This window comes from Eptesicus fuscus, chromosome 16, assembly GCF_027574615.1.
Source record: "Eptesicus fuscus isolate TK198812 chromosome 16, DD_ASM_mEF_20220401, whole genome shotgun sequence".
Classification (NCBI taxonomy): Eukaryota; Metazoa; Chordata; class Mammalia; order Chiroptera; family Vespertilionidae; genus Eptesicus; species Eptesicus fuscus.
Window position 1 is genome coordinate 53649855 of NC_072488.1, and position 27506 is coordinate 53677360.

General features: G+C 51.5%; 1 pseudogene; it reads right to left on the minus strand.

Moving 5' to 3' along the window:
* Positions 1–637: 637 nt before the first annotated feature.
* LOC129151932 (60S ribosomal protein L21-like) lies at positions 638–27506 on the minus strand (annotated as a pseudogene).

The following is a 27506-nucleotide window of genomic DNA, read 5'->3' on the forward strand; positions in this document are numbered from 1 at the left end:
CCCTGTTATCAGTCTGTGCTTGCTTTGACCAGCCTGACTGCTACCCCAAGGAGTTGCCAGTCAGGTTTCTCATTGTAATTTCTTCTTTCCAGCCTTTTATTTATTTTATTTTTATTTATTTTTTATTTTGAGAGTACGTTTCTTAAAGCTGGGGTCAGTGAGACCAGGAAGGGCTTAGGACAGAAGCAGCAACAGGAGAGAGCCCAGGCGGGGCTGCTTGGGCTCACAGAGGAAAGGGGGCCTCGGAGACAGGCTCAGGGGGTGGCCCAGGATGAGCTGCCGCTGCCCACTGCTCCCCTGGTTGCAAGTCTCGGGGGGTCCCTGAGAGGTTAGGAGATGCACCCCTGAGAGGCCAGAAAGGCGTGGGCTTGCTCCTGGGAGGGAGAGCGCACCTCCAGCCTTTTAAATTGCTCCATACTGAGGAAAACACAGCAGACTTGTGTGGGGCCCTTTAAATTTGGGGGGGACTGACAGAGGCTCAATGTGGCCCATCCAGCCTCTGGTAGTGCTGTACTAACCCTTTTGTTTTAACCCCACTGATATCTTTTTATTTATCTCATTTTTTTCTCTAAGTGGAACATTCCTCATAATTGCCATTGTAATTTCAGATTATAATGTCCTTGAGGGCTCACAGAGGTTAAGCCTTTCTAGACATACGGCATTGCAAGGTGACCTTGGTAGTGATGGTGGGAGTAGTGATTATGGTCGTGAAGGCAATGATGGCAGTAGTGGTGGTAAGGGTGGTGATAGCGGTGATGGTGTTGGTGGGGGTAGTGCTGGTGATGGTGGTGATGATGGCAGGGGTGGAAGTGATGGTGGTGGTGGTGGTGGTGGTTTGTAGAATATGAACAGGGGCTGGGCAGTAAAGCTAGAGAATGTAGTCTCCTGCCACATTTCTCTGAAGTTGGGCTGCGTACAAGGGAGCACGTACCATTACGGAGATGAGCCTAGGAATTCCAGGTAGTGAGCAGCGGCCAAGGGAGACGCACAAAGGTGACCCACCTCCTCTCCAAGGCAGCAGCTGCTGGAAGGGCCAGTTCTCCTCAGGAGGCAGTTCCACATTCCTGCACAGGCAAAGGAGGCTTCACAGTGCTGGCCAAATCCAAATCATTTACTCCAAAGCTGCTGAAGTCGGACAACTGCCTGGGCCAAAAATCTTCATTCAGTCACTCGAGGAACCACTACAAGCCCAGCTTTGACCAATGCTGCCTCCTAGTGTCCCTCTCCACCCTTGCTGTGTCTGCAAAAATGCTCCAGGAAGGCGTGAAAAGTGACTTGATTGCTTAGGTTGGGGCTCAGCAACCTTTCTCTGTAACGGGACAGGCAGCAAACAGGCTCTGCAGCCGTGCCGCCTCTGTCGCAGCTGCTCAGCTCTGCTGTCCTAGGGCGCAGCAGCCGCAGACAGCGCTAAACCAGCAAGTGGCTGTGTTCCCATAAAACTTTATTTATGAATACTGATATTCAAAATACACATAATTTTTACAAGCCCTGCAACACTATTCTTCTTTTGATGGTTTTTCCAGCGATTTAAAAATGTGAAAACCATGCTGATTAGGCTCAATGGACAGACGTCGGCCTGCAGACTGAAGGGTCCCAGGTTCCATTCCAGCCAAGGGCACATGCCCGGGTTACGAGCTCGATCCCCAGTAGGGGGCGTGCAGGAGGCAGCCGATCAATGATTCTCTCTCATCATTGATGTTTCTAGCTCTCTCTCCCTCTCCCATCCTCTCTGAAATTAATAAAAATATATTGTTTTTAAATGTAAAAACCATTCTAACCTCGCAGGTCCTAACAAAGCAAGTGGCAGGCTGGATGGCCATGGCCGGCTTCATCCAGTGCCCCACTGAGAACGAGCCCAACTTGGCCCAGCGTTTCTTCTGCCTCAAGGGGCCAGAAGGCTGGGAGCCAGATGACGACCCCTCAGAGGGGCATCCATCTGTCCCGCTTGCCTTTCTGTCACGAAGCAGTTTGAGCCCTGGCAGGTGTGGCTCAGTTGCTTGAGTGTCGTTCCATGCACCCAGAGGTCACAGGTTGTTGTTTTTTTGTTTTTGTTTTTATATGTTTTATTGATTTTTTTACAGAGAGGAAGGAAGAGGGATAGAGAGTTAGAAACATCGATCAGCTGCCTCCTGCACACCCCCTACTGGGGACGTGCCCGCAACCAAGGTACATGTCCTTGAACGGAATCGAACCTGGGACCTTTCAGTCCGCAGGCCGACGCTCTATCCACTGAGCCAAACCGGTTTCGGCAAGGAGGTCACAGGTGTGATTCCCAGTCGGGGCCGTTCCCAGGTTGCAGGTTCGAGCCCCTGCGGGGGGAGGGGAGCAGGCAGGAGGCAGCCTACCAGTATCAGCGTTTGTCTCTCATCATTGATGTTTCTTTCTCTCTCTCTCCCTCTCCCTTCCTCTCTGAAATCAATAAAAATATTTTTTTAAAGAAAGCCAACAGTAAGCAGAAAGAATGTGAAGAAACTGCAAAGAGGGTCTCCTGTGCCATTGAGCAGCTGGCAGCCACGGACTGACGCCTCCCGTCACACTCCCTGGTCCCAGGGCTCCCAGCCTCTCCGTGGGGCCCGTGACAGTGTCTTCGAAAAGAAAAACATCAACATTTTGAAGTGAGGATATTTAAACTGTATCTTTGTTTTCTCTTGAAAGTGGTGCCACGGGCTCCTTCTGTCTTTGCACCTGGTGTTGCCGGGTACCATCACCGATTCCTTTGCCTTGGGTCGTTTTTTGCTTTATTGATCCTAGACTTGCGGGGGGGCGGGGGGACGCTGAGACATTTGGTCACGTGGGCAGAGCCCTTTCAGAGCGCAGTGTCTGGGCTTCCTGCCGACTGGCTTGGAGCCCTGGATGTGATGCGAATGCAAACACAGGTCCATGGTTGCTGGATGAATTAAGGGCACCATTTTAAATTTTATTTTCATAATCTAAATTTACGGTATGCATTGCATGTTCCCAATACTCTGTACATTATCTCACTTGGACAAGTCCTGCGATCGTCCTTTTACCTGCCAGACCTCCGACTGCGCTGTGTGTAGTAAGGGATTTCCTCACCTGATTCATCATTTTGTCATTTTTTTTTTTTTATGGTTGTGTTTGTACTTTAACGATTCCATTGATCTATAATTACATTTTTACTTATGCTAATTTTTCCATGTTCTTTTGTTTGGTTTGTGATAGATCCTCCCTTCCCCCAACTGATGGACAGAGTATGACGTAAACTCCACCTGCAGCTGGACATTCCTGAACACCTTATAGGGACTGTACATTGAACCACCAATCAGCACCTGCCATATACCCTAAGCCCCCAATTCCTAAATCCCTAGGCCCCTAACCATGTGCCTTACATGAAACCACCAATCAGCGTGTGCTGAGTGCCCTAAGCCCCGTCCCCTCTTTACTCCCCTTAAAAGGCACTCTCACCCCGGCAAGCGCTCTCTCTCTCTCTCTCTCTCTCTCTCTCTCTCTCTCTCTTCCCTTTTCCCCTCTGGAAGGCGGCCGGCAGGGTGATCTCCAATAAAGCCTGTGTCCTGGTATCCCATGGTCTCCGGCCCTCTGTTTCATCTTTCAGTTTGGTTTTGTTGTTGTTGTTAATCCTCACCCGAGGATATTTTTCCTTTGAATTTTAGAGAGAGTGGAAGGTGGAAGGGAGGGTGAGAGACAGAGAGAGAGAAACCTCGTTGCGAGAGAGACACACAGATTGGTTGCCTCCCACATGCACCTGAACCAGGGCCGGGGATGAAGCCTGCAACCGAGGTACATGCCGTGGGGCAGAACTGAACCTGCGACCCTTCAGTCCGTGGCCAACACTCCACCCACTGAGCCAAACCGGCGAGGGCCATTTAGTAATCTTCAAGGCCACAGCGGGAGGATGGAACCCCTGGGCCAGGCTGCCTCCCGACTGTAGGTGGAGCCCCTCGCGTGACTGAGCCCTGAGCGGCTGGGAGGGACGGAGGACTGGTGTCTTGAGCAAAGCTGGCCTCTTGCTGTGAGGTCAGTTGAAGATCCTTCACCGACAGCGAGCACATGGCAAGGTCACAGCATTTCTCTAAAACAGACAAGGAAGAGGTCCTTAGTGCCAGACACGCACTTCCCAGGGCCCGGCTCAGTGCTCTGTCCTCTCCAGTTGGAAGAGTGCAGAGCGGATTCTTCTGGGCATCCTGCCCCGACGGGCTGTCATCCACGGGGCGGGAGGGGTGGGAGGAAACCTTGAAAGGAGCTCCGGGTCTTATGTTACCAATACTCTGCAGATAGCTATTTCCCATTCGTGATGTGGGCAAGGCGGCTGATAATGCACCTTTCTCTCTAATACGAATCTTCCTAAAGTAGGACGTGGAATAAATAAAAAATCGTTTGGGGGTGGGGGAACGACAGAAAGAAGGGAGGGCAGGATACAGCTCCCACGGACCACTCTGAAGGTTCTAACTGCTTTGTTCTGGCTGCTGGCTGTCCCCGGGGGGTTACTATGTGGGCAGAGGCAGGAACCAGGTTCTAACTTCTGGGGGGCAAGATTTTGTGATAGCAGCCCAAAAGGATGAAGACAAAGTCCAAGCATCGTGCCACCACCCTGATACAGTCCTAACAGACTGTAGGCTTCCCACTGAGGGGCAGCTGGGAACACTAGCAGACGTGCAGCCTTCTTCCTAGACAGGAGCATGTACACCGGAGACCTGCCCTGCACTGGGAATACTCACCATGTGTTTTTTTTTTTTAATATATTTTATTGATTTTCCACAGAGAGGAAGGGAGAGGGACAGAGAGCCAGAAACATCGATGAGAGAGAAACATCGATCAGCTGCCTCCTGCACACCCCCCACCGGGGATGTGCCCACAACCAATGCACATGCCCCTGACCGGAATCGAACCTGGGACCCCCCCAGTACGCAGGCCGACACTCTATCCACTGAGCCAAACCGGTTTCGGCCTCACCATGTTTTAAAGATGCACACAATTTCACATCAAATTCTCATGTTCCTCCCCCACTTAAAAAAAAATAAATCCTGCCCGGCCGGCGCCGCTCAGTGGTTGAGCATCGACCTATGAACCAGGAGGTGAAGGTTCGATTTCCAGTCAGGGCCATGCCGGGTTTCGGGCTTGATCCACAATGTAGGCAGCCAATTAATGATTTTCTCTCATCATTGATGTTTCTATCTCTCTCTCCCTCTCCCTCCTTTTCTGAAAATAAATAAACAAACAAATAAATAAAAGTAAATCCTGCGTACCAATAGGGGCTGGAGCAGAGTAGCAGCTGCTTCCTGTGCAAGAAAATGGACCATGCGGCTCGTACACCGTCCGCACCACCAGCCCCTATTACCTTACTCCTGGGTGGCTACTCTCATTTGCTTTATCTGCCTGGCCCCTAAGGCACACCCAACCCTCAACCCTCCTTTCTCCCCTCTCCCCCCCCACCCTCCACCCCCTGCTTAAAGTTTCAAAGGAAAATGGGAGAGTCAGTTCCTGAACCCTCCTCTTTAGTTTGATAAAGAGAGGGAATCACCCTGTGGCTTCTTTTCACCTTTAAAAAAATGTCTGCAGTTCTTGGCTAAATTTGAAATGGGAATCATAACGGCAAGGACATGGTGGGGAGGGAGAGGCAGGGGACAAAGATCCCTCCCTGGAGGGAAAACCAATCCAGGTTTAGAAAGTACGAGGAGCCGAAACCGGTTTGGCTCAGTGGATAGAACGTCGGTCTGCGGACTGAAGGGTCCCAGGTTCGATTCCGGTCAAGGGCATGTACCTTGGTTGCGGGCACATCCCCGGTAGGGGGGTGTGCAGGAGGCAGCTTGTCGATGTTTCTAGCTCTCTGTCCCTCTCCCTTCCTCTCTGTAAAAAATCAATAAAATATATTTTAAAAAAAGAAAAAGAAAGAAAAAAGAAAGTACGAGGAGATGGGTTGGCCCTGAACTTCCTAAGAAGGACATCAGTGAAGATGTAGGAGGTCCCGGAGACCCCGCCCTTGTGGTTGCCATGGCCGTTTAAGCTTTGGTTTCAGTTTCACATGCTGGCTTTAAAGGGGACTTCCCCCACCAAAACCAGGAAGAGCCCAGAACTGGAGACGCCCTAGAGCAGGGGTCCTCAAACTTTTTAAACAGGGGGCCAGTTCACTGTCCCTCAGACCGCTGGAGGGCCGGACTATAGCTTAAAAAAAAACTATGAACAAATTCCTATGCACACTGCACTTATCTTATTTTGAAGTAAAAAAAACAAAACGGCAAAAACACCCGCATGTGGCCCGCGGGCCGTAGTTTGAGGACACCTGCCCTAGAGCAAGGCACAAACTGCGTGAATATAACTCCGCAGCAATAAAGACCAGATGCCGGAGTGTCCACACAGCTGCCAGCAGCTGGAACCAGCCAGGTGACCATCAAGTGGGAGGTTGAGGGCCTTGCACAGACAAAGCCCTCAGGTTTGTGAAAGCACAGATCCTGTCGTAGGGGGTGGAAAAAGGAAATGAAAGCTAACGCATAGCTTATGGGGAAGACGAAAAGTCTGTGCCAAGTCAGTGTGAAGACAGAAGTGGCCCAAGGTGGGCTTTCTGATGGAAGACAAAGGGATCATTGAAACAAAATCAGCCAGGCATCCCTGCACCCCAAAATGAAAAGTATACCCCCCCTCCCAGCCCCCAGCTGAGGGGAGTGGAGAGAGGGATGTTTTTATATATCCTATATAATAAAAGCCTAATATGCAAACAGACCAAATAGCGGAATAACCAGTGGGATGACCGGTGGCTATGACGCACACTGACCACCAGGGGGCAGACGCTCAATGCAGGAGCTGCCTCCAGCCCGCAGGCCCCAGGCCAGCCAAGGCAGGTGCCAGCAGGGGCCCCCCCTACCACCCCACCGGCCGCCCCACAGATCAGCCGGCCAGGCCTAGGGACCGTGCATAAATGACAAATGTCGTGCACCAGGCCTCTAGTGTGTGTATGTGTGTGTGTGTATATATATATATATTTTTTATTATTATTATTATTATTATTTTTTTAATCCTCATCCAAGGATTTTTTTCCATTGATTCTTACAGTGGAAGGGAGAAGGAGGGACAGAGAGAAAGAAACATCAATGTGAGAGACTCATGCACACGCCTGGGAAGGGGCCAGGTATCGAGCCTGTAACCGAGGTATGTGCCCTGGATCAGGGACGAACCCAGGACCCTGCAGTCCACGGGCCAATTCTCTATCCACTGAGTCAAATTGGCTAGGGCTTTTTAAAATATATTTTTATTGATTTCAGAGAGGAAGGGAGAGGGAGAGAGAAAAAGAAACACCAATGATGAGAATCATTGATCAGCTACCTCCTACATGCCCTTCAGGGCGGGGGGGGGGGGGGGGGGGGGGGGGGCGGGGAGCTGGAGTCTGCAACCGAGGCATGTGCCCTGTCCGGGAATCAAACCGTGACCTCCTGGCTCATAGGTCAATGGTCAACCACTGAGCCACACTGGCCAGGCCGAGAGGGATGCTTTTTAAAAAATAGATAATACATTAAATATTTAAATGGTAGAAAGTACACAGTGAAGTTTTCCTCTCATCATCCCTCAAACACCCAGTTTCTCTCCCTAAAGGAACTATTCATTCCTTTTTAATCTTCCAAAGCTAGTTTACACTAGCTTATGTATATGTTCAGTTTATATATACAAGCAAGATGTTTTCTCCTGTTTCCTAAAATAGGCAGAATATTATAACACAGTTCAGGCACTTGCTTTTTCACTTCTCAGTATATCTTGGAGAATGTTTCAGGACAACACACAGTTTCCTCTTTGATTTTATGCGATGAATCCTCATTTAACGTTGTGGGTAGGTTCTGTGACTTTAAGTGAAACAACATATAATGAAACCAATTTTACAATAGGCTAATGGTATAAACAGGCATCTATCCACAAGAGTTAAGTTCCTACGGCACCTAGGCACCTGTTATTAGAAAATGACATTGACAGAAACATTAGTTGAGGACCTGCTGGAGGGCTGCACTTGTCTGTGTGGTGGCACCATCTTTTTTAAAAAAATATTTTTATTGATTTCAGAGAGGAAGGTAGAGAGAGATGGAAACATCAATGATGAGACTCATTGATCAGCTGCCTCCTGCTCACCCCCCACTGGGGATTAAGCACGCAACCAGAATCAAACCCAGGACCCTACAGTCTGAAGGCCGACGCTCTATCCACTGAGCCAAACCAGCTAGGATCATCTTTTGAATTAACGTTGAGCATTAAGGTTATTTCCCATCTTTGTTATTACCAATAGCACTGCAGTGTACAACCCTGTTCACATGTGCTTTCTTACACGTGCAAATAAAGGTATATTCCTGGAAGGGAAAATTTAGCTAGTTATTATTTCCTTCATAAAACTCATGCCAACTTTACCCTCCCTTTGCAATATAGAGCCGTGCTCCAGGCGTGAACTGAGATGCTTTCAACCCTACTGTGCTGAGTAACCGCCCACAGAGAGCACAGGTGAAAAAGCCCTGAGGATGGAGGGGGGGGAGGAGGGCTGCTCTTTCCTTCCAAAGCTCTCCCTTTATACTTTAATTATTCACAGTTATTAAATTCAGAATGGTCGTTTGTTTATTAGTCTCCCCGCACCACAAGAGCTAAGACTGGGCCTCATTCACCTTTGTTTTGTTTGTTTTTTGTTTGTTTTTTTTCTCACATTCACCTTTGTACCTCTAGGATCTGGCCCAGAGTAGGTGATCAGTACATTCTTATTAGACGGGTGAACAAATAAATTGAGCTCCTACGTTCCATCTAGGAAACTATAGAATAAGGACTAAGGCTATAATAACCTTAAGAGATTGCTTGACTCTGCAACTTTCCCCTATTTGGGGTTTCTGTCTTCTTGCCTGAGAGAGATTAGCAATTAAGTATCAAAATTAAAAAGGGCCTGTGCCTGGCAGGCTTCTAGAGTATCTTGACTCAGCCAGCAGGCATCCTCACCCTCAGGCCCACACTGAGCGTAAAGCCAGGCCGTGGCTTCTGTCCCAGAGTGCCAGGTCATGGCTCGGCCTTGCGTATTTTCATGCAACATGGAAGTATTTCCTGAGAGCTGCGAAAGTACCGGGCACCTTGCCAAGGTGTCTGAGCTCCACCGTGGCAGGATTGCAGAGCATGGCCCCCCACCCTCATGGGGAACGTTCGTTGCTTCCCCACCCTTCAGGGACCCATCCCTCCTTATCTGCCACAAGACCCTGCTGCTGGCCCCTGACCTCAGAGGGGTTCAGGGGCCAGCAAACAGCTATACCGGCCTCACCAGAGTGACTGTCAGGTCAGGGCTGCTGCAGGTCCTTCTAGGTCTAAATAAGAAGCAATCCTCTTCTGGCTGGAACTGAGCTGGAGAGCAAGGGCAGGAGCTACTGTAGCCATTTGTTGCCACCCGCCAGGGTCAACGTGCTGAGAATGGAGCTTAGAGATGGGAAGTGAGATGAAATCATCAGGGAGTGAAATCAACCCCTGACATTTGTATCCAGCCTTGGCTAAAGTTAGATCGAGCCCCCCCGGAATTTTCAGATTTGTGAGCCAATAAATTCCTTCTTTGCTTAACCTACGCATGCCAGGTTTTCGGTTATATGCAATGAGGTTCAAAGAGCTTCTGGGCTGGTAAACACAGTGAGGTGCTAGGTGCTAGGAGGATGGCACACCCAGAGAGGGCATGGAAGCTCTGCCTCCGATACTTGGCCCCAGGAGTCTCTTCCATCTGGCTGTTCCTTTATAATAAAGCGGTAAATGTACGTAAGGTGTTTCCTTAATTTCTGTGAGCCATTTGTTAATCACTGAAAACGGAAGAGCGGGTTGTAGAAACCCCCAATTTACAGCCAGTTGGTCAGAAGTACAGGTGGGAACCTCTGACTTACAATGGGCATCTGACGTAGAGGCCGTCTTGTGGAACTGAGCTCCTAACCTGTGGAACCTGACGCTACCTCCAGGTAGACAGTGTGCGAACTGAATTGAATTGTTGGACACTCAGTTGGCGTCCAGAGAGCTGGAGAATTGGTTGGTGTGAGGGGGAAAAAGCACACACTCGGTGTCAGAAGTATTGTGAGTAAAAACAGTTCAGATCTTCCCTCCTCTCAAACCAGACAACATGGAGTCATCCTCTCTGCCCACCAGTCCTGTCCAATCGCTTGACAAGTTATTGATTTAACCTCCCAAATATCTCTCATTTTCCCTCTTTGCTTTTTTTTTTTACTAGTAGCCCTGTGCACGAATTTGTGTGCCAGTAGCTCGCCAGTAGCTTGCTGCCACCCTCCAGTAGCTCTCTGCCCACTGCGCCCCCTCCTGTAGCTCCATCCACCTCCCCTCCCCCTACCCGCCCCCCCATAGTTTGCTGCCCTGCTCCCTCCTGTTGCTCTCCACCGCCCACTTGTAGCTCACTGCCCCACCCTCCTGCTGATCCGTGATCCGGTCTTTACCTGCTCTGTGGTTAAGCTTCACGGCGTAACAACCAGTTGCATATTACATCTTTATTATATAGGATTTTTTTTAATCCTCACCTGAGGATATGTTTTCATTGATTTTTAGAGAGAGGAAGGAGAGAGAGAGAAAGAGAGAGAGGATCATCCATAACTAGCCTTGGCCTGAGATGGAAAGTGATGGAACGCCCCAAACAGGGAGGGAACCCCTCAACCTAGGTACGTGCCCTGACCTGGAATCAAACCCACAACCTTTTGATGCGTGGGACGACACTTCAACCAACTGAGTCACCCGGCCAGGGCTTCCCTCTTTACCTTTCATTCATCCACTTCCTCATTCAGTCACAGATATTTATCTAATTACCTTCTCAGGTCAGGTTTTGTGCCAGGCATTGGAGACCCAAAGACCAATGAGACCTTGCCCGTGCCCTAGGAAAATCATGGTCTAATTCAGAAACCAAAATACAACCATAGAGCAATGGGATTCATGCAGAGACAGAGAAATGCACAGAGCCTCACAGAGCCCAGATTAGGGGTTCCCGTGTTACCAGAAAAGGACTGGGCCCGGAGTGGGTCTGCCTCGGGCCAGCCTGTAGTGTGTGGACTCCTGACTCCCTGCAAGAAAGATTTCACAACACGAGTCCAGGTGATGTTGAGAGTATGTTTATTAAAGCTGGGGACAGTGACACAAGGAAGGGCTTAGGATAGAAGCAACAGGAGAGAGACTAGGCGGGGCTGCTTTGGTTCTCAAGAAATGTTATGGGAAAGAAGTGAGCCAAGGCGGGGCTGCTGTCAGCTCACTGGAGAGTCAGAGAAAAGGGGGTCTTGGGGACTAGTTCAGTGGATAGGCTGGGACGAGCTGCTGCTGCCCATGGCTCCCCTGGTTGTAAGTCTGGTGGGGACCCTTAGAGTTTAGGAGATGCCTGTGGGGAAGAAGAGGGGAAAGGGAAAGGCCAGGGCATGCTTCCGGGAGGGAGAGCATACCCTCCATCCTTTGTCTTGAGGGTTTTAAGGGCTGGGTTTTGGGGAGATCTTAGGGGAGGCTCTCAATAGAATATTCATCAGCTTTATGCTAATGAACCAAAACGAGATTTACTCCTTTAAAAAAATTTTTTTAATATGTTTTTATTGATTTCAGAGGAAGGAAGGGAAAGGGAGAAAAGGATAGAAACATCAATGTTGAGAGAGAATCATTGATTGGCTGCCTCCTGCATGCCCCCTACTGGGCATTGAGCCAGACACTCAACCACTGGGCCACACTGGCCAGGCTCCATTGATTTTTAGAGAGAGTGGAAAGGAGCGGGAGAGACAGAGAAAGAGAAATATCCCTGTGAGAGAGATTCACTTATTGGTTGCCTCCCGCACACACCCTGACTGGGGCCAGGGATGGAGCCTGCAAGGGAGGTACATACCTTTGACTAGGAATCGGACCCTTGACCCTTTAGTACACTAAGCCAAACTGGATAGGGTGATTTACTCCCTTAACTTCATCTGTCCTTGGGTGTGGATGGCAAATGGAACTTTTTTAAACAAATATGTTTTTATTGACTTCAGAGAGGAAGAAAGAGGGAGAGAGAGATAGAAGCATCAATGATGAGAGAGAATCATTGATCAGCTGCCTCCTGCAAGCCCCCCACTGGGGATGGAGCCCACAACCGGGGCATGTGCCCTTGACCGGAATTGAACCTGGGACCTTTCAGCTGGCAGGCTGACACTCTATCCACTGAGCCAAACCAGCTAGGGCAGAACTTTTTTAAAAGTTGGATTTCTGTTATCTATCTCCCTGAGTAGGGTGATTTAAGCTATTAATACTTTGATTAGGGAGGAGAAGTGCAAACCATTTACTCTTAAGTATCCTTGTTTAGTGAAGATAGGATTTTGTGATTTATTAGGTGGCTGTAAACCGCTTGGACCTTTAACCATCTGTCTCAGTTTCCCTGTTCCATTTGTCCTGGCTTACTAGCCTCTCTCACCTCACCCAGCTGGGAGGGGGGGGGGAAGGAAGTCAGTGAACTCTTTTTCCTGGAAGTGATACCTGAGTTTTAAAAGTTTAAAGACAGAAAGAGAACTGGCCAAGCCAAGAGGAGAAGCCACAGCAAGCACCGAGGGCAGCTTGGAGAAGGGCCCAGAGGTGAGGGCTTCGTGGTCTGACTCCACTGGCGGGCAGAATGCAGGCTCACATCACTTCTCCCCGGGGCGAGAGATCAGCACCCCTTCCCTCCGTTACCCCCAGGAAAACCTCTCTAACGCTCCCATTTGACTTCCTGTCTCTCCTGCACGTAACCCTCACTAGTTCCCCTTCCTGATCCGTGGCCTCTCAGCCTCTTCTGTCTTCCTGGTACTTCCTGCCCTGCCTTAGTGGATGTGACAGACTCCTATTCATACTTAGAGTGACTCAGAGGTGACTGATTGCACAAAGACCCCTCCCACTTTCACAGGCTTCTGTGGTGCACGCACTGCATTCCAGGGCGGTGAACTTCACCTGTTTACAAGTCTCCCTCCTGCTTCCGGGTGAGGGGGTGAGGACACGGACCTCCCTACACCAGCCCCAGAACTGGCCTGCAGCGGAGCTTCCGCTAATGAGGAAACAAGGGTGAAAATGCAGCCAGTGACCCAGAAGGTAGAAGCTGCTGTGACATTCCTGAGACCCTTTAGACCTAGAAGGAGCTGGACGTGAGGGGGCTCCTGACTGGAAGGCTGGTGCCTCTGCCCCCAGCCCTGCCTCAGACCCTTCCCATTGGCCAAGGCCCTGCCCTGGCTTCTCAATCCAACCTGCCTCCCCTTTGTCCATGGCAACAGCTAGATGCCCATTTACAGCCCTGGGTGGGTGCTTCAGGGCACTGTGTAAGGTGCCTGTGGCTATTATTATTATTGTGAAGTTGTTAATTATGTATAATAAAGCTTATGTACATTATAGGCCTGACTAGTAAACGCTTTTGAATTTAAAAAAAAAAAAAATTCCCAGTGGCTCAGTGGTTGAGTGTTGACCTATGAACCAGGAGGTCACGGTTCAATTCCCAGTCAGGGCACATTCCCCAAGTTACCAGCTTGGTCACCAGTGTGGGTTGTGCAGGAGGAAGCTGATCAATGATTCTCTCTCATCATTGATGTTTCTATCTCTCGCTTCCTCTCTGAAATCAATAAAAAATAAATATTTTTTTTAAATCCCAATTGAATTTTAAAAAATTTTTATTTCTTGATTTTAGAGAGAGGAAGAGAGGGGAGAGAGAAATTTTGATTTGTTGTTCCATTTATTTATGCATTCATTGGTTGATTCTTGTTTGTGCTCTGACCGGGGATCAAACCCCAAACCTTGGTGTATCAGATGATGTTCCAACCAACTGAGCTACCTGGCCAAGGCTAGGTGAATTTTATTTAATTACATTTAAACCATAAGTTAAGGAAGAGTACCCCTCTGCCCCCACCTCCCACTTCCCCAGTTCTAATCACTTGATGTTTACTACTGTTAACAGTTAGGTGAGTGTCCTTTAAGACTCTTTTTCATGTCTATATAAATGTATGTGTAATTTTGACCCTTCCTCCTAAAATATTTTTTTGTTTGTTTGTTTAACAGCTTGATGGACGTCTCTGTCAGTTCAATATACATAATTTTACTTTATTGCTTTTAATAGCCAAATTGTAAGAGTTCATTATATCAGAGGTCAGCAAATTATGGCCTGAGGGTCGAAGGTGACCTAGCCCCTAAATCAATGTGTCTGGAACACAGACAAGCCCATCATTTGCATATTGTCTTTGCTGCTTCTGCATCACAACAGCTGAGTTGAATTGTTGCATCAGAGACTCTGTGGCCCACAAGTCTAAAACATTACTCTCTGGCCCTTTACAGAAAAAGTGTGGCAACTCTGCAGGATATTGCGGTACCATGCTTTATTTAACCCTGTTAATAATATTTAAATTATTTCCATTTGTTCAGCATTACAAACAACAATTAACACCTTTTCCCCCACTATACCAGTCAATGGTCACCTGCGTGTCAGTGAGTAAGAACACAACTGAATGTGAACCCAGTGTGTCCACACAGAAAGATTACCTTTAAAAAGGTTCTTCAAGCCTGGCCGGTGTGGCTCAGTGGTTGAGCTTGACCCATGAACCAGGAGGTCATGGTTCAATTCACAGTCAGGGCACATGCCTGGGTTTCAGGCTCAGTCCCCAGCAGGGGGCATGCAGGAGGCAACCGATGGATGATTCTCTCTCATCATTGACTAGAGGCCCAGTGCATGAAATTCATGCATGGGTAGGGTCCCTAGGCCTGGCTGGCAATCAGGAATGATATGTAGGGAGACCGGCGGGGCGATCAGGGGGCCCCTACTGGTACCTGCCTTGGCTGGCCTGGGGCCTGCAGGCTGGGGGCAGCTCCTGCATTGAGCATCTGCCCCCTGGTGGTCAATGCTCATCATAGCAACTGGTCGTTCCACCATTCGGTAGATTTGCATATTAGGCTTTTATTATATAGGATGTTTCCATCCCTCTCTCCCTACCCCTTCCTCTCTCTCTGAAATCAATAAAAACATATTTTAAAAAGGTTCTTCAAGTTAACAGATTCAGGGGCTCAATGAGGGACTCTGGGATTATAAGCAATGGCCAAGGTCATTGTGGCAAAGGGCTGTATAGAAAGATCTTATTCTACCTAATAATAGACAAATATGCAAATTGACCGTACCTTTGCTATGCCCGCGATTGGCCAGGAAGCGTGGGGGGGCGGGACTCGGGGTGGCCAGGGTGGCCGATTGGGCCGGCAGGACACTGAGCTCGCGTTGCCAGCGGCGGCTCGAGCTCAGCATCTGTGCCATGGCTGTGCTGCGGCACAGAAGGGGCCTCTGGGGCAGCGAGCTCACGTCCCACCACGGACCATCAAAAGCGGGGCAGCTGGGTGCCTGTCCACTCAGGCACCAGGCCTTTCAGAAGCCTTCACCGCGCCGGAGGCTTCTGAAAGGCCTGGTGCACCAGCGGACAGGCACCCAGCTCCCCCGTGATCGAAAGCGAAAGCATGTAGGGGAACCTACATGTGCATGATTCAATCATGCACTGGGCCTCTAGTTTTCATGATAAAGAACCAGAACACCCACCAAAGAGCACCAAAGCACACTCCAGCGTCCAGCTGAGGTGAAAATTCAGGGATGTAAAACAATACAAATATATACTAGCAACCAATGGCCTCCTCTCAAGGATGGCAAGATATAAAAGAGCCCAAAAGAGAAGGAAAGGAAAGGAAATTAAGAATTACCAACCGTGGAAAAAACCAAGATGGCGGCATAGGTTAAACACCTAACCTGCAGCCGGGCACAACAATTTCAAAAATACAACTAGAGGTCAGAACGGACATCGTCCAGAACCACAGGAGAGCTGGCGGACTGAAATGCCCACAGCTGGGGGGAAGGAGAAGGCCACGGGGACAGTCGGGGAAGCCGTAAAAGCCTGAGGTATGGAGAAACGGGCGGAGACACGAGCACACGCGCCTGCGGGGAGGATGGAACCGGAGAGGAGGGGGCGGCTGATGACCTGGCCGGAGTTCACTGGCAGGAAGGAGATAAAGGCTCCGGAGTGCGCTGAGCACCGGCTCCGATTGCACTGAACCCCATTCCGGGCGAAACCCTGGGAAACTCACTCACTTTCGCAACTCCGCCGCCCCCGCAGGCCGCCCGGCCCGGGACGCTGGGGACGCCGCCGCAGCGGCGGCGCCCGGAGCCCGGCGGCCTCCCAGCACCCGTCCCCGCCGCGCAGCCCCCGCGCGCCTGGTCCCGCGGGACGCGCGCCCCGCACACCGGACGGAGGCCCGGGCGCCCTCTCCGTGCACCTCCCGGCAGCGCTAGACTTCAGTAGAGTTGACTGAATTCAAGGGATTAAAAAGTATAAATTGGGGGGACGCCGCGGCGGCGACGTCCGGAACACGGTGATGGCGGTGCCTGGAGCTCGGCGGCCGCCCAGCGCCCGTCCCAGCCGCGCAGCCCTCGCGCGCCTGGTTCCGCGGGACGCGCGCACCGCGCACCGGACGGAGGCCCGGGCGCCCTTTCCGTGCACCTCCCGGCGGCGCTAGACTTCAGTAGAGTTGACTGAATTCAAGGGATTAAAAAGTATAAATTGGGGGGACGCCGCGGCGGCGACGTCCGGAACACGGTGATGGCGGTGCCTGGAGCTCGGCGGCCGCCCAGCGCCCGTCCCAGCCGCGCAGCCCTCGCGCGCCTGGTTCCGCGGGACGCGCGCACCGCGCACCGGACGGAGGCCCGGGCGCCCTTTCCCTGCACCTCCCGGCGGCGCTAGACTTCAATAGAGTTGACTGAAATGAAGGGATTAAGAAGTACAAATTGAGAAGTTTGAAAAAGATGGCGGCGGAGGTTAAAGGCTGTTCTGTTGCCTCGCACCCAGCGAAATCGGAGGGGATGAGGTGTGGAGGTGCGTGGGTCTGGCTGGTGGCGGGGGAAAGGGGCTTTTGTTCCAAACCTAAGGGAGATTAGCTCTCCATCACCCTGAAACCCATCTTCTGGCGAACCCCGGGAGACCCAGATGCCTGCGGGGAGAGGCGGGACTCTTGCAGAGGTGCGCCCAGCAATCAGTGTTTGCTGCGCTGGAGTGCGGAACGAGGGGACTTAGATACATGGAAGGCAGAAGGACCAGACTCACAGCCATCGAGGCTAGCCACACCATGGCCTGTTGGCGCCCTGAGACCCCGCCCCGCCCTGGGACCCGCCCCGCATGTTTTGAAGACCTGCCCCGCAAGTCTTGCAGGCACACCTGCGCCCCAAGCAACGGCTTATGCATGTGGGTGGCCTGCCCTCTGGCAGCGGACCAGATGATCTGCTGTTCTAGTCGGACTGCTCCAGGGCCACTCAGACAGGAGGAAGAAACTACAGTTTTTGCTGTAATCCTTGCTGAGTGCCTAAGGCAGTAGCTGATCTACACCCCATTGGAGACCCAGAAACGAGGGCATCTAGTGGTCTGTGGGAGATGACACCAGATTTCAACCACGTGCATAAGGGACACATTCAACGGGAATATTCAGTGAGCGCCAAAGCTTTGCTGCACCAAGACCCGGCCCATAAACGTGTCTCCTGCACAGCAACTCTTCCTTTATAGACAAAGAGAGCCCCCCCAGTGACACCAACAACAATCAAGACTTAACTATACAAAGGAGGACCAAGATGGAGGCATAGGGCGGAAGCCTGATTGTTGCCTACCACAACAACTTTGAGACTACGACAAGAGAGCAGAGCAGACACCATCCAAGACCACCATAGGGCTGGCTGAGTAGATGCTCTACAACTAGAATAAAAGAGGGGTATGTGGGATGATGCTGATGCCGGTGACCCAAAGACCACACTTTAAGAACTACAGCTCAGGCGACACAAAAGAACTATGGCTCAGGCGATACAACAGCGGCCTGGAACGTGCTAGGCGCAGTTCCCCCGGCGGTCTCCGGCTGAGGGGACGGCTCCACTGGCAGCCAAGCACGGACAGACGAGCCCCTATGAGACATGGGGTGGGAGACTCCGCGCTTGCTGACCTCTGAGTCCGTCAAGAATCTCAACGCCCCGGAAGCGGCCAGGTGCGCATGCTCGGCGACCGGCCACCTATGCAGACCCAAGGGCCGACGCAGCGACGCCAGACTGGCCCACCGCCATGCACCGGGTGCACCGGAACTTCGCCGAGCCGCCGCCCGACGAGTTCTGCAGCAGCCATACTGGAGCTCTGGAAGGATGGCCAGGGGAATTGCTGAGGGGGGATTGACCAGCAGGAATTGGGATCGGGAAGACGGGGCCCCGCTGAGACCTGGGTGCGGGCGGGATTGCGCGCCTCTGGACTCGGGTGTGGTCACACGCCTCTGGGTATAAGTGAGGCCTCACGTCCCTGGGTCTAGGTGAGGCCACATGCCCCTGGGTCCAGGTGAGGCCGGACTCCGGGTCCGGGTGAGGCCAAGTGCCCCTGGACCCGGATGACGCTGGACCCCATGCCCGGGCGAGGCCAAGCGCCCCTGGGTCTGGGAGAGCCCACACACCCCTGGGTCCAGGCGAGACCATGTGTCCCTGGATCCGGGTGAGGCTGCGTGCACCTAGGCCCGGGTGAGCCAAGTGGCCCTGGGTCTGGGAGAGGCCAAGCGTCCCTGGGTGCGGGTGAGACCATGTGTCCTGGATCCGGGTGAGGCCTCGTGCACCTAGGCCCGGGTGAGGCCACGTGCCCCTGGGTCTGGGAGAGGCCAAGCGTCCCTGGGTCCGGGCGAGACCATGCGTCCCTGGATCCGGGCGAGGCCTCGTGCACCTAGGCCCGGGTGAGCCCAAGTGGCCCTGGGTCTGGGAGAGGCCAAGCGTCCCTGGGTCCGGGTGAGACCATGTGTCCCTGGATCCGGATGAGGCCTCGTGCACCTAGGCCCGGGTGAGCCCAAGTGGCCCTGGGTCTGGGAGAGGCCAAGCGTCCCTGGGTCCGGGTGAGACCATGTGTCCCTGGATCCGGGTGAGGCCTCGTGCACCTAGGCCCGGGTGACCCAAGTAGCCCTGGGTCGGGGAGAGGCCAAGCGTCCCTGGGTCCGGGTGAGACCATGTGTCCCTGGATCCGGGTGAGGCCTCGTGCACCTAGGCCCGGGTGAGCCCAAGTGGCCCTGGGTCTGGGAGAGGCCAAGCGTCCCTGGGTCCGGGTGAGACCATGTGTCCCTGGATCCGGGTGAGGCCTCGTGCACCTAGGCCCGGGTGAGCCCAAGTGGCCCTGGGTCTGGGAGAGGCCAAGCGTCCCTGGGTCCGGGTGAGACCATGTGTCCCAGGATCCGGGTGAGGCCTCGTGCACCTAGGACCGGGTGAGCCCAAGTGGCCCTGGGTCTGGGAGAGGCCAAGTGTCCATGGGTCCAGGTGAGACCATGCGTCCCTGGATCCGGATGAGGCCTCGTGCACCTAGGCCCGGGTGAGCCCAAGAGGCCCTGGGTCTGGGAGAGGCCAAGCGTCCCTGGGTCCGGGTGAGACCATGTGTCCCTGGATCCGGATGAGGCCTCGTGCACCTAGGCCCGGGTGAGCCCAAGTGGCCCTGGGTCTGGGAGAGGCCAAGCGTCCCTGGGTCCGGGTGAGACCATGTGTCCCTGGATCCGGGTGAGGCCTCGTGCACCTAGGCCCGGGTGAGCCCAAGAGGCCCTGGGTCTGGGAGAGGCCAAGCGTCCCTGGGTCCGGGTGAGACCATGTGTCCCTGGATCCGGATGAGGCCTCGTGCACCTAGGCCCGGGTGAGCCCAAGTGGCCCTGGGTCTGGGAGTGGCCAAGCGTCCCTGGGTCCGGGTGAGACCATGTGTCCCTGGATCCGAGTGAGGCCTCGTGAACCTAGGCCCGGGTGAGGCCACGTGCCCCTGGGTCTGGGAGAGGCCAAGCGTCCCTGGGTCCGGGTGAGACCATGCGTCCCTGGATCCGGATGAGGCCTCGTGCACCTAGGCCCGGGTGAGCCCAAATGGCCCTGGGTCTGGGAGAGGCCAAGCGTCCCTGGGTCCGGGAGAGACCATGTGTCCCTGGATCCAGGTGAGGCCTTGTGCAACTAAGCCCGGGTGAGGCCACGTGCCCCTGGGTCTGGGAGAGGCCAAGTGTCCTTGGGTACGGGTGAAGCCAGATCCTGGGTCCGGGTGAGGCCGTGCGCCCCTGGATCCATCCGGGTGAGGCTGGGTCCCAGGCCCGAGTGAGACCACGCGCCCCTTGGATATGGGTGAGGCCACGTGCCCCTTAGTCCAGGTGACGCCGTGCCCCTGGGATCGGCCGAGACCAAACCAGAGGGAGTCAGACCTCCATTACCACCATTTGTCCACCATCCAGAGCTGAGGGGTCAGTGCTGACATGTACACATAAGGAACTACTGGACATCGAAATTGGGTCTCAAAAGAACTGTTGGTCCAGGGGGAAGCTCGCTACAGATTGATTCATTTGCCTGTCAGCATAAATATTATTGCTCGTCTCACATTCAGTTCTTATTAGTATATATCTAGAGACATTTGATCTCGTTCATCTAGAGGAAATGATGAACAACATAGACTGAGGAACAAGAACAGAACCAGAAGCAAGGAGGCATCGATCGGACTATCGGGCCTCAGAGGGAGGATACGGGAGGGTAGGGGGAGGGTGGGGGGAGGGGGAGAGTTCAACCAAAGGACCTGTATGCATGCATATAAGCCTATCCAACGGTTAAGTTCAACAGGGGATTGGGGCATGCGTGGGGAGAGGGGTGGGATGGGAATGGGGGGATGAGGACAAATATGTGACACCTTAATCAATAAAGAAATTAAAAAAAAAAAAAAAAAAAAGAATTACCAACCGTAAGCCAGGTAAGTGAGCCAGATGATCAACATACAGGAACGTTAAACAGCCATTGTAGGGAAACTCACTGAGATGCGATGGGGCTCCAGCAGCAAAGGCAGCTGGGAAATGTTGGACTCAACCCTCTGAGGCCTCCAGCTTGGCTGACTACCCAGAAAACCAGATTCTTTCTCATCACTGATGTTTCTCTCTCTCCCTCTCCCTTTCTTTCTTTGAAATACATTTTTAAAAATATTTTTAAAAAACGGAATGAAGTCTTGATACATGCTACAACGTGGGTCAGCAATGAAAGCCTTATGCTAAGTGAAAGAGCAGACACAAAGGCCAAATGCATATGTATGATTCCATTTACATGAAATGTTCAGAATATGCAAATTCATAGAGACTGAAAGTAGATTAGTGGTGGCCAGATGCTAGAAGGAGGGGGGAGGGGGAGGGGGAGTGATTCAGTGGCTACAGGGTGATGAAATGTTCTAGAATTAGATAGAACTCTGTGAATATGCTAAAAACCCCTGTATTCGCCTTTCAGAAGCCTGGATGTCAGGGCATGTGAATAAAATTCTTTTAACCGGTATACGTTGTTACACCGGTGGACCATATTCACTGGTGATTTGAAGTTTCACCCCAAAGATCTGCCTTTATACGTAAGAGAGAACATTCATTTGGCATCTCACCTAAGCCCTGTTCCAGCAAATCCCGCTAGTTCCTTTTTGAAACCAAGTCCTCTGCGGGCCCTGCTACCAACGGGCCTGCTTCAGCCAGTGTCTTCCCTAGGCCAGCTGGCCCCACCCCACGCCTCAGAGCCAGCCCAGGCTTTCTTCCTGCAGGTGGTGCCCTGTCTGCTCAGTCCGCTGCCACCTGATGGGGACAGGATTTTGTACCTCTTCCAGGATGGGACATAGCCTCCTTAGGAGCAGAGAGAGAGATGAGAGAGAGAGAGAGAGGAGGGAGGAAAAGAAGTGCTTGATATTCTGCTTTTTTTTTTCTTTCCTTCATTCCTTGAATGAACTTACCCATTCACTCTTTCATTCACACATTATTCTTATGTACCAGGCACAGAACCAAGCCCTGAGAAGACATGTTTTCTGCTTCACTTTTGCTCAGAGAGGAAGGGTTGGGGCGGAGGAGGGGGAGGGAGGAGAGAAAGAGAAAGAGAAAGAGAGAGAGAGAGAGAGAGAGAGGAACATCAATGATGAGGAAGACTCATTGATCGGCTGCCTCCTGCACACCTCACAATGGGGATTGAGCCCAAAACCAAGGCATGTGCCCCAATCGGGAATCGAACCCTCTCCTTCTGATTTATAGGTCAATGTTCAACCACTGAGCATGCCTGCCGGCTCCTCCTCCTTCCTGATTCCCTCCAGCTGACCTCCCAGGTGGCGGCGGGGCGCTGACGGCAGAGGTCCTCTGTTCCTGGAGCCCGTCAGCAGCACCTCCGCAGCTTCTGACAACCTTGCCTCTTCCTGTTTCAAAGCCCATGTCCACTGGAGTCCAGGTCCTGGACTAAGAGACGCCTCTTGCCCACAGTCTATTTATAATGAAAGGACAGTGGGTCCTGGGCGCTCTCCAAGTGCCAAGCTCCTCACACTGCCATTGGTATTTAGGGAAGGACAATTACCAGCGCTGTCTTCGTTCTGGTGGAGGGCCACTCGGAGCGAGGAGTAGGCGAGATAACGCCACAGGGCACCGGGCTGGATGAAAGGGGCCGAAGCCACAGGAATAGACCCAGAGGGAGTCCTGGCACAGGAAAGGTCAAGGTGAGTCCCGTGTGCCAGGTACATGGAGCACGGCTTGAGGCAATGGGGCAGGGGTGAGGGCATGTACAGCCACCTTTCAAATGTTATTATTTTTTAATTTTTTGTTAGTGCTCACCTGAGGATATTTTTTCCATTGCTTTTCAGAGATAGTGGAGTGGAAAGGAGGGAGGAAGAGGGAGAGGGAGGGAGGGAGGAAGGGGGAGAGAGAGAGAGAGAGAAAGAGAGAGAGAGAGAGAGAGAGAGAAAGAGAGAGAGAGAGAGAGAGAGAGAGAGAGAGAGAGATATGAGAGGCACATCGACTGTCTGTCTCCTGCATATGCCCCAATTGGGGGCGGGGAATGAATCTGCAACTCAGGTACTTGCCCTTGACCGTGAATCAAACCCATAACCCTTCCGTCTACCGACTGACGCTCTAACCACTGAGCACACCAGCCAGGGCTGGCTTATTATTTTTAACTGCTGTGTGTGCCTTCCTCTTTGGGGACCACACCTTGCCTACTTTAATCATAAGGCGGTAGCAACAACAGAAACAGTAAGTAACACTCACCTAGGCTGACTCGAGGCCAGACGCGGCACTAAGTGCTTTACCAGAGTGAATAGCTTTATTGGGTGGGAGGGGCCGCTGTTTATACTACTGGTCAGTGGCCCCTGAGGTCTCCCCGTTAGAGTTCTGAAGAGGTGGCCTCCACATCAGGATGGTGGGCAGCAGTGGTGCAGAGAGAGCCCAGGGCACTGTGTTTCAAAGAATCCAAAGGAAACGCAGAACCCTGGCAGAGAGTAGCCTGAGACAGTGCCCAGCAACAAAGGAACAAGGTGAAGCTCAAAATCAGGAACCAGGCTGCAGCCTGAAAAGAAATCGGAGTGGGAGGTGGGCTCCTAAAGGGACAACCCTCAGCACCCCGTGAATGGGCTGGTGCGGCAACATCTAATCCCAAATCCAGGTCTCCATCAAGAGCTCTCAGGGCTCCTCACGAAAAGACCGGGGCACAGATCTGGACATGACGTGCAGGGGTGATGCCGGTGTAGATGCCCAAGCCTGGTTCCCCCATGGGTTCTGACAGGGCAGTGCCTGGGAGAACAAGAGCAGGCTGAAATGTTCTGGGTGGTGTTCAAAGATCCAATCCGTAGGGAGGGCAAGAAAGAGAGCAAGACAGAACAGCAGGACCCCGAACAAAAGGCCAAGCCCGGGGCTAGCGGGGGTCATGGGCAGGGCAAGCAATGACTTCAGAAACACGATGTAGGCTCAGCGGGTGTCCCTGGGCTGTAGACTCCAGTAGCCAGCGCATAAAGCAAAGGCGGGGGAAGCAAAACGCAGCTCAGGGATACAGCACAGCGCTGTCAGAGCGGAGTCTGTTCCCAACGTGCTCCCTGGAATGAAGGTGGGCTGATGGGCTGCAAAACAGGACGCTGATGGAGACAACGGGACAGCATTGTAAACCAAAATTAATTCTAGACCGCAATCAAGAATAAAAAGCATTTATTTGAGCAAGAGGAGCTGCAGCCCAGGAGACACAGATTCGGGCAGCAACCTAAATCGTGTCCCACTGAGACGAAGGGCAGGCTGCCTTTTACGCTGCAAGTTCCCACCCACTTCGGTCCCATTTGAGTAAATGAAAATCCAGATTGTGCAGTCCTGATTAGCTAGTGTAGGTGCACACAAGGATACAATTTGTGCAGGTCGGATTGGATGGGGCAGGTCTCAGTGGGTGGAAAGATGAAGCCAGGGCTTCCCTGCAGTTGTTGACTCAGAAGGTGTAAGTGAGCCAGGTATCCTGAGTTCAGGCTGAGGTTCTTCCCGGCATATAGAGTGCTTGAGGAGCCTCCATCAGCAAATGGCCACTAGACTCTTTTTATTTTTTTTTAATATATTTTATTGATTTTTTACAGAGGGAAAGGGAGAGGGATAGAGAGCTAGAAACATCGATGAGAGAGAAACATCAACCAGCTGCCTCCTGCACACCCCCTACCTGGGATGTGCCCGCAACCAAGGTAACATGTCCTTGACCGGAATCGAACCTGGGACCCTTCAGTCCGCAGGCCGACGCTCTAGCCACTGAGCCAAACCGGTTTCGGCTAGACTCTTTTAATTTATAAAATTTAGGCTCTTGGCTGGTCAGAGGGAGTCCATCTCAGCAGATAAATTCATTCTCCAGGTTCATATTAAAGGAATCTTCTCAGGGTCCGCAGAGTCCCAGGGAAAAGCTAAGGGCGAGCCTAGCAGACCCTTTCCAAAATGTCAATCTTAGGGGGCTGGGCAGAAACTAAGTACCAGGAGGCAAGACAAGGACTAGACATCTCTTGGGTGAGATGCACAGGGTGAGAAAGTGTGGTCAGAATGGGGACAGGACACAGTCCTGGGAAAGCTCCCCGGAGCCACTAGGAGTATGTTCAAACGTGGTTCTATGCCCCCGGGAGGAGGGTCTGATGAAAGCACCGGGCTGGTTCACACAGAAGCTGGGTCCTTTCCTCCTCCCTCAACTGCACCACCAGGGCTCAGGCGGCTCCCAGGAAGAACAGATTCTAGAACGTGTTAGAGAAAGTAGCAGTGGCCCAGCTGTGAGCTGGTGTTTCTTTTCTTTTTCTTTTTTTTTTAATCCTTGTAGGAAATGGGCCTCTGTGACCCATCTCCAGCATGGTCGGCTTTTGATGGAATCAGTTGCTGAATTTCCTCAGGGCAAACAGAATGCAGGGAGGAGGGAAGAGGATGTAAGAAGGAACTGTGGACGTGGGCCAGCATCATGGTGGAAACCACCCCCCACCTCCAGGCGCCTGCCTCAGCTAGACAGTGGGAGGTGGAGGCAACTAAAAAAGGCCTCAGCCCAATTTTTTTATTTTTAAAAAATATTTTTATATATAATTTTTTTATTGATTTCAAAGAGAAAGGGAGAGGAAGAGAGAGGTAGAAACATCAATGATGAGAGAGAATCATTGATTGGCTGCCTCCTGCACAGGTCCCACTGGAGATTGAGCCCACAACCTGGATATGTGCCCTTGACCGGAATCAAACCCAGGACCCTTCAGTCCACAGGCCAATGCTCTATCCACTGAGCCAAACCAGCTAGTCAGCCCAATTTTTTAAAATGGCCCAGTGGCAGACAGCAAGACCTAGGCAACTTATGAGGAAACCAGTGATCCTATAGTATTCAGCCAATTCAGGAGAAGGAACTGAATAAATGGGCTGTGTTCGCTGCCCCAGGTGTGCCTGTACAACCAAATGGACACCCGCTCTCAAGAACATATTAACACTCTCGTTTTCGCCATCCTTCTGAGTCCTTTATTTGAATTTGGACAGGTGAGCATTTCTCACAATCCTCACCCAAGGATATTTTTCCATTGATTTTAGAAAGAGTGGAAGAGAGAGGGAAAGAATTTTTGTGAGTTTATTTGAGCCAAACTGTCGACAATTGCCAGGAAGCAGAATCTCAATGAATTGGGATAATGCTCCGGAGAATGGTGGTTTTTCACCTACCATATTTTTCCGTGTATAAGATGCCCCTCACTTTTCCAACCCCAAATTAAGAAATCAATATTTTAAACGTTTTGCTGGTTTTCCTCTTAAGGCCTTCTTCTTTTTTGGCATCTTAAGGAGTTGTTCTTCCTGTTTTCTCTACTGTCTGATCATATATTCAGTGGGAGGAGGTCCAAATTGTCTCTCTGCAGCTTTATTTCCATGCTCTTTTGCATAGCTGATTACATTCAGTTTGAATTTTGCAGAGTAAGACAATCGCTTACCGGTATTTATCTTTTTATTTTTTGACATCTTTATGGGCTCAGAACACTCTGGTCCCTGTTGCATCTGCACACTCTCCACCTCTACCTCCAATTACAGCATCAGCTGACCTCAGTAACAATAAGGCTCATGATTTCAGGAAGCCTGTTTGACAAGGTATGGGCAGCTCCCTCTTTGGCTGGCTTCCATGTATAAGACGCCCCTCAATTTTCAGTCTAATGATTTTAGAAAAAAATAGCATCTAATACACGGGAAAATAGGGTATTTTTATAGATTACAATCAAAGGAAAAGACATAAGTGGGTTACATGAAATCCATTGGTGATAGATTAAGGAGGCAGAAGAAAGCAAAGCAGGGCAAACCTCTGGGATTGGCTAAAAAGTAAATTGATAGGCACATACTTCTTTTACTTAGGTGGGTACAGGATAGCTAACAGTCAACAATTAACATGATGACAATAACAATGAAGGAATTTATGGTCTTTGTCCTGGCCACCCAGGAGCCTTTGGTTGTACCCTGAGGGGTCCGGAGAAAAAGGGAAGTTACAAGTTACCCTGACATTTCAAGAGTATGTTATCATAGATGCAAAAAGACAGATAGGCTCAGTTAAGGTAAAGGTTGACCTTGTCAGTGAAGATACTGGCCTAGGACGTGACTACCCACCATCACTGCTTTTAGTTAAAGTTTAATTTCAGACCATCCTTTGTGGTTACTTTAGGTCTCTGCGTCTGCAAGACCGCCATGCAGGCCTTCCCTGGGCTTGTCAGGTCAGCATGTGGCCCCTTTCGTCCACACACTTACCACGCCATGAATTCACAGGGAATGTGTTCCAGCAGCTCAGGCTCCTTTCCATTGGTTCTCACAAAGCCTGCTCCTCTGGGTGGAGCAGGCTGGCGCTTCAGCTGAACCCAGGTACCTTTCTCTCTGGTTTCCTTCTTTTTCTGATCATTTTCCTTCACACGTTTCAGGAAGCTATCTCGGCTCTTAGAGAGCTTTATATGCTCAAGACGTACATTAACTCTCTTGGCAAGAATCTTGCCCTTAACTTGCTTGTTCACAGCAATGCCCACTGCATGCTGGGTGGCATAGACTCTTCAGTTTTGCCATGGTAACATTTGTGGGGCATTCCTTTTTGAACAGTGCCCATTCCCTTGATGCCCTCAATATCACCTTTCTGGTAGATTCGCATGTATGTGGCCAAAGGAACAACTCCATGTTTTCTAAAAGACCTACAGAACATATAGCAGGGGCCTCTCCTCTTTCCCTTTGTGTTGTCATTTTGGCGAAATACTGGAAGATGGCAGTTCCGGCCAAAAGGCAATAAATGT